Below are 8,607 nucleotides of genomic sequence, written 5' to 3'. Positions count from 1 at the left end.
AGGGACATTAAAGGGGGCATTACACTTGTTAAACTCGATAATGAAATCAGCGTAAAATAGTTCTAATGATTTCACTCTACTCTAACCATTCTTTTGAAACGAGATACCGGCGGCAGTGTATCGGTGTTCATTATAGGTTTTGCGTTAATGTATATTAATACTAGTAAAACGTTATCAACGGTAACACGATTATATATAATTTAGTACGTCAGACGCGCTTTTCGTCTACACAAGACGCATCAGTGACGCTCAGATAAAAAAGTGATAAAGCCAAAAAGGTACAAAGTTGAAGAGCATTCAGAACCCAAAATTCCAAAATGTTGTGCCAAAAACGGTTAAGGTAATCTATTCTTGGGATACGAAAGTTCTTAGTTTTTCAAAAAATCCAAGTTTTGTAGCAGGATTTATAAAAATACCATAAAATGGATATTCATATCAACACCGAAGTGCTGACTACTGGGCTGGTGATACCCTTGGGGACGAAACGTCTATCAGAAGTGACATTGACCCAGTGGTGTTAACAGTTATATTAATACTAGTCACATGTACTAGTATATTTGGTATAGGGTTTTTACATCCCAATCTGGCTTTTGGTAGTATCATATTGTTTAAATATCCATTAATGAGTACCTAAGTGACATCATCGGACCTACATTTTGCCATCAAGTTCAAGCACCATATGTATTCATGTATTCATATACCACCTATCGGAACTAGACAGTGACATGATTGATTTTTAATTTAGTACTGTTGTACAATAACGTCAATTTTCGATATTCAATCATGTATTCCACATTAAAGCCTTCAATATTAAGAACGAACGACCTTCATACCTCAGTGTTTGTTTGGGTTGTATCATATATATCGTTTAAAGAAACCAGAACCAAATCTTAAATAGAGAGATATTTATTAGTCTTGCTTCTTCATAATTTGATGAATAATTGTTAAAACCCAGGAGCTTCTGAGCTTCCCCATGTACCCTCTACCAGGGCAACCATAATCACGACTCCCGTTTATAAAATCATGACCTAGGACTATTGAAATGTTTAGTAACGCCTTATACCGTAGTATTTTGAAGTTCTTGTTATTGGTCTTCAGCTGTTAAGATCCATCCAATCATTTTAATACACCATAGACACTTAATGAAAATAATTCGGCATACAATAATTTCAAACCCTGGCACTTTATAATATACATGATCCAAGGCAGAAACCGTCATATTAGTCTTAGTGCACTTCATATTGATTTAATGTTTTTTTGGCAAAGATAATGTCCGCTCGCCGAACTATTTCATTCTTCGCCCCAACCTTCAAATATCCTGGAAAAAAACCTGCTGATTATAAAAATAGTAAGATGGCGGCACAATTTGCATAGAAATTTTCCAACTTCATTATCTTACATAAAAAAAATCGTTGTGCTGATAGTAGTTTACTTACAACGCATTAAATATAATTTCTTAATTCGTCAGAAATAAATACATACCACAGGGAAATGTTTGTATCAAATATGATAAGAACAAGTTTTGAAGCATGCTTATTGCTATATTGCATTTTTTTGTATGACAGTTTTCCTAGGTTTTACCATCGTCGATTTTAAGTGACTTTTAATCATTTTGTTACAATAACAACACAACGATAACTTATCAGAACAAATACTTACATTCTTTTTCATCGTTTTTAACATACATGAACTATCTGCCGCTATGAGACGGACTTTATACAGGAGCCTTTTTGAGACAGAAAAGAAGTAACCCTTAATTTTAGTTTCGCTTTATAAAGTATTTACTCTCACTAAATATAGAGATCAAAGTTTATTGACTATGTTGAACGTATCTATCCAATCGAAATTGCGGCAAAAGATTCTACAGATACAGTTAAGTTTGCCACACATCTAGAATCGTGTGTCAGTTGAAAGTAAAACAGTTCGACATCGAGGCTACTAAATGTAGAATATGTCTCCCAGTCGATCCTAAATTCCAGGACTGTTAGCATCTGTCATGATTTCATTGACAGGGTTGCTGTTTTCAAGGAAGCTGTTTAACCAGGAGTTCCTAGTTGTCAAGTTGTAATAATTATTTAGTAAATGATACAGACTGAATCACAAGTTGCTTGGCCACTATTTGAAAATATCAAATTATGACGAATATGTAGCCATTGTTGTGAACACAATCGTGTCCTCTTTCTCAAATGTGACCTAACGAATAAGGTAGCAATACACAGTTAGTAATGGATTTATCAAACATGAAAGTTATATTGCAAAACATTTCATTTCAGACAGCTGACGATTATTTTAGCCTTCAAAGTGGCTTGATAAGAAATCAAGATTACTTTAACGTGTTTTATTGGCTATTGTGTGTTTGTTTGTCCGTATTTTCATAGCGGACCAACCTTTTGTTTATTAGTAAATATTACATATCTGATTTATGTTAAATAGACAGATTTGCCATCCATATAAATATGACACTTAAATCTACAATGCATCTGAAGAAAACATTTTGTTTAGAAATGAAGATAATCTTCCCGATAAAAGAAATAGCATAACTATATGACACTTAAATCCACAATGCATCTGAAGAAAACATTTTGTTTAGAAATGAAGATAATCTTCCCGATAAAAGAAATATCATAACTAATCATAGCAAGCCATTGATGTCCCCCTAAAAGACACAGTACTTATAGTTTACAGTCATCAAAATGACAGGAACTATATGTATAGACAACCGAAATACGAGCGACCAAACAGGTCATTTTTGTTTTAAATAAAATTATTTCTTCTTTTTTCTCTTGGGTCCTTTTATCTTCTCTTCATCCTGTGTGAGATATGAATTTACACTTTAATTGCATCTTTTAAAATTTACAATGTCGATCAAAAACAAGTGTGGCGTAAACGTCAATAAGCCACATCCTAGCGATACCAATAACAAAAAGACATGTGCAAGTTGGACGTTACAAAGATATATGAGTTTCCCTCAATGAGACAGCATACCAGCGACAAAATATATGTGTAAATGAACTATTCACTTGGCTCATGCTACCAAATATTTATGTTTTCTCGATTTTTGGGGTATTTTCCGATAATAAACATTACTGTTCGCATGCAAACTGTTCGCATGCAATAGTAAATACATATGAAAGTGGCATTAAACTCTAAAAATTGATAAATCCATCATTGTATATTTAAGACGTGTTCTACATCGATCATTTGTTTTGTAAACAAGAATGAATTAACTTGAATCGTTATTTCACTAGAGCAATGTTTTTTATCACAAACTTGTTGCTATCAATTTTGGATTATGACTGTAATAGTTGCCGCTGGTATTGAAACAGTTTCAGAGAAAATAATTATTTCATCGATTCCTCTTAGAAAAAAGACTTTAAATCCTGGAGTATGATGAAAACATTTTATGTGTGGTGACCTTTTTTTTTAAGGCTATAATAAGTTAAACATTTTTTTTTCATTAGATTTTTTATTTCAAAATGAAAGGGTGTTTTATATGTAGAAGAATTTCAAGCATTCTGTAAATGTATCACGCAGTCTCTATTTCAATGCATCATTCTGTAGTTTATACTACATGTCTTCGTTATGCACAACTGTTCTACATTTACTGTTTCTGCAAAGTTTTCTATGTGCAAAAAAGACCAAAAACTAGCTTTAGAGTTACGTCCCCGCTAAACTGAAGTCTTCATGTTTCAGCTCTGGAGTTCCCAGTGAAGACATTTTGTTTGGCATCACACCTTTGAGGTATACAGTTGCTGCATGAAGAAAAAGGTTGAAATTCTATAGAACATCTTGACATATACTCGATTGTTAAAATATTGGAACTGCTTAGATATTTAAATGAAGTCAATAGACACATTGGAAAAGTTGCATCTTTTAACCTCCGATTTTTTATTTCATTTGTTAAATAGACAGATTTGCCATCCATACAAATATGACGCATGAATCCACAATGCATCTGAAGAAAACATTATGTTTAAAAATGAAGATAATCTTCCCGATAAAAAAAATAGCATAACTAATCATTGTAAGCCATTGATGTCCCCCTAAAAGATACAGTACTTATGGTGTACAGTCATCAAAATGACAGGAACTTTATTTATAGACAACCGAAATACGAGCGACCAAAGAGGTCATTTTTGTTTTAAATAAATTATTTCTTCTTTTTTTTTCTTGGGTCCTTTTATCTTCTCTTCATCCTGTGTGAGATATGAATTTACACTTTAATTGCATCTTTTAAAATTAACAATGTCGATTAAAAACAAGTGTGGCGTAAACGTCAATAAGCCACAACCTAGTGATACCAATAACCAAAAGACATGTGCAAGTTGGACGTTAAGAAGAGATGTGAGTTTCCCTAAATGAGACAGCATCCCAGCGACAACATATATGTGTAAATGAACTATTCACTTTGCTCATGCTACCAAATATTTATGTTTTCTCGTTTTTTGGGTTTTTTTCCGATAATAAACATTACTGTTCGCATGCAATAGTAAATACATATGAAAGTGGCATTAAACACTAGAAATTGATAAATTCATCATTGTATATTTAAGACGTGTTCTACATCGATCATTTGTTTTGTAAGCAAGAATGAATTTACTTGAATCGTTATTTCACTAGAGCAATGTTTTGTATCACAAACTTGTTGCTATCAATTTTGGATTATGACTCTAATAGTTGCCGCTGGTATTGAAACAGTTTCAGAGAAAATAATGATTTCATCGATTCCTCTTAGCAAAGAGACTTTAAATCCTGGAGTATGATGAAAACGCCAATCAAATAAGTTAAAAGGAAGAAAAAAAAACAGGACTTAAAAAAGAGGATTAGAAAGTTGGAAGGACTAAACAATATAGGTAGGACCTGCTTTTTAAGGTTCTTGTGTCCATCACATTTTATGTGTGGTGACCTTTTGTTTTTTAGTCTATAATAAATTAAACATTTTTTTTTCATTAGATTTTTATTTTCAAAATGAAAGAGTGTTTTATATGCAGAAGAATTTCAAACATTCTGTAAATGTATCGCGCAGTCTCTATTTCAATGCATCATTCTGTAGTTTATACTACATGTCGTCGTTTAGCACAACTGTTTTACACTTACTGTTTCTGCAAAGATTCTATGTGCACAAATGACCAAACACTAGCTTAAGAGTTACGTCCCCGCTAAACTGAAGTCTTCATGTTTTATCTCTCGAGTTCCCAGTGAAGACATTTTTTTTGGCTTCACACCTTTGAGGTATACAGTTGCTGCATGAAGAAAAAGGTTGAAATTCTATAGAACATCTTAACATATACTCGATTGTTAAAATATTGGAACTGCTTAGATATTTAAATGAAGTCAATAGACACATTGGAAAAGTTGCATCTTTTAACCTCCGATTTTTTATTTCATTTGTTAAATAGACAGATTTGCCATCCATACACATATGACGCATGAATCCACAATGCATCTGAAGAAAACATTATGTTTAAAAATGAAGATAATCTTCCCGATAAAAGAAATAGCATAACTAATCATTGTAAGCCATTGATGCCCCCTAAAAGATACAGTACTTATGGTTTACAGTCATCAAAATGACAGGAACTTTATTTATAGACAACCGAAGTACGAGCGACCAAACAGGTCATTTTTGTTTTAAATAAAATTATTTCTTCTTTTTTCTCTTGGGTCCTATTATCTTTTCTTCATCCTGTGTGAGATATGAATTTACACTTTAATTGCATCTTTTAAAATGTACAATGTCTATCAAACACAAGTGTGGCGTAAACGTCAATAAGCCACAACCTAGCGATACCAATAACCAAAAGACATGTGCAAGTTGGACGTTAGAAAGAGATGTGAGTTTCCCTCAATGAGACAGCATCCCAGCGACAAAATATATGTGTAAATGAACTATTCACTTGGCTCATGCTACCAAATATTTATGTTTTCTCGATTTTTTAGGGTATTTTCCGATAATAAACATTACTGTTCGTATGCAATAGTTAATACATATGAAAGTGGCATTAAACACAAAAATTGATAAATCCATCATTGTATATTAAAGACGTGTTCTACATTGATCATTTGTTTTGTAAGCAAGAATGAATTAACTTGAATCGTTATTTCACGTAAGCAATGTTTTTTTTATCACAATCTTGTTGCTATCAATTTTGTATTATGACTGTAATAGTTGCCGCTGGTATTGAAACAGTTTCAGAGAAATTAATGATTTCTTCTATTCCTCTTAGAAAAGAGACTTTATATCCTGAAGTATGATGAAAACGCCAATCAAGTTAGTTCAAAGGAAAAAAAGGAGTTAAAAAAGAGAAATAAAAGGTTGGAAGGACTAAACAATATAGGTAGGACCTGCTTTTTAAGGTTCTTGTGTCCATCACATTGTATGTGTGGTGACCTTTTGTTTTTTAGTCTATACCAAGTTAAACTGTTCAAAGTTAAAGTAACACTCGTCTTGCAACTGTAGGTCGACACCATTAGTTATAGAATTTTTATTTTCAAAATGAAAGGGTGTTTTATATTTAGAAGAATTACAAGCATTCTGTAAATGTCTCACGCAGTCTCTATTTCAATGCATCATTCTGTAGTTTATACTACATGTCTTCGTTATGCACAACTGTGTTACATTTACTGTTTCTGCAAAGTTTCTATGTGCAAAGATGACCAAAAACTAGCTTTAGAGTTACGTCCCCGCTAAACTGAAGTCTTCATGTTTCAGCTCTGGAGTTCCCAGTGAAGACATTTTGTTTGGCTTCACACCTTTGATGTATACAGTTGCTGCATGAAGAAAAAGGTTGAAATTCTATAGAACATCTTGACATATACTCGATTGTTAAAATATTGGAACTGCTTAGATATTTAAATGAAGTCAATAGGCAAATTGGAAAAGTTGTATCTTTTAACCTCCGATTTTTTATTTCATATGTTAACTAGACAGATTTGCCATCCATACAAATATGACGCATGAATCCACAATGCATCTGAAGAAAACATTATGTTTAAAAATAAAGATAATCTTCCCGATAAAAGAAATAGCATAACTAATCATTGTAAGCCATTAATGTCCCCTTAAAAGACACAGTACTTATAGTTTACAGTCATCAAAATGACAGGAACTATATTTATAGACAACCGAAATACGAGCGACCAAAGAGGTCCTTTTTGTTTTAAATACAATTATTTCTTCTTTTTTCTCTTGGGTCCTTTTATCTTTTCTTCATCCTGTGTGAGATATGAATTTACACTTTAATTGCATCTTTTAAAATGTACAATGTCTATCAAACACAAGTGTGGCGTAAACGTCAATAAGCCACAACCTAGCGATACCAATAACCAAAAGACATGTGCAAGTTGGACGTTAGAAAGAGATGTGAGTTTCCCTCAATGAGACAGCATCCCAGCGACAAAATATATGTGTAAATGAACTATTCACTTGGCTCATGCTTCCAAATATTTATGTTTTCTCGATTTTTTAGGGTATTTTCCGATAATAAACATTACTGTTCGTATGCAATAGTTAATACATATGAAAGTGGCATTAAACACAAAAATTGATAAATCCATCATTGTATATTAAAGATGTGTTCTACATTGATCATTTGTTTTGTAAGCAAGAATGAATTAACTTGAATCGTTATTTCACGTAAGCAATGTTTTTTTTTATCACAATCTTGTTGCTATCAATTTTGTATTATGACTGTAATAGTTGCCGCTGGTATTGAAACAGTTTCAGAGAAATTAATGATTTCTTCTATTCCTCTTAGAAAAGAGACTTTATATCCCGCAGTATGATGAAAACGCCAATCAAGTTAGTGCAAAGGAAAAAAAGGAGTTAAAAAAGAGAAATAAAAGGTTGGAAGGACTAAACAATATAGGTAGGACCTGCTTTTTAAGGTTCTTGTGTCCATCACATTGTATGTGTGGTGACCTTTTGTTTTTTAGTCTATACCAAGTTAAACTGTTCAAAGTTAAAGTAACACTCGTCTTGCAACTGTAGGTCGACACCATTAGTTATAGAATTTTTATTTTCAAAATGAAAGGGTGTTTTATATTTAGAAGAATTACAAGCATTCTGTAAATGTCTCACGCAGTCTCTATTTCAATGCATCATTCTGTAGTTTATACTACATGTCTTCGTTATGCACAACTGTGTTACATTTACTGTTTCTGCAAAGTTTCTATGTGCAAAGATGACCAAAAACTAGCTTTAGAGTTACGTCCCCGCTAAACTGAAGTCTTCATGTTTCAGCTCTGGAGTTCCCAGTGAAGACATTTTGTTTGGCTTCACACCTTTGGTGTATACAGTTGCTGCATGAAGAAAAAGGTTGAAATTCTATAGAACATCTTGACATATACTCGATTGTTAAAATATTGGAACTGCTTAGATATTTAAATGAAGTCAATAGGCAAATTGGAAAAGTTGTATCTTTTAACCTCCGATTTTTTATTTCATATGTTAACTAGACAGATTTGCCATCCATACAAATATGACGCATGAATCCACAATGCATCTGAAGAAAACATTATGTTTAAAAATGAAGATAATCTTCCCGATAAAAGAAATAGCATAACTAATCATTGTAAGCCATTAATGTCCCCTTAAAAGACACAGTA

The sequence above is a fragment of the Mytilus trossulus genome, chromosome 11 (assembly GCF_036588685.1).
Source record: "Mytilus trossulus isolate FHL-02 chromosome 11, PNRI_Mtr1.1.1.hap1, whole genome shotgun sequence".
Classification (NCBI taxonomy): Eukaryota; Metazoa; Mollusca; class Bivalvia; order Mytilida; family Mytilidae; genus Mytilus; species Mytilus trossulus.
Note: the sequence above shows the minus strand (reverse complement) of the source record.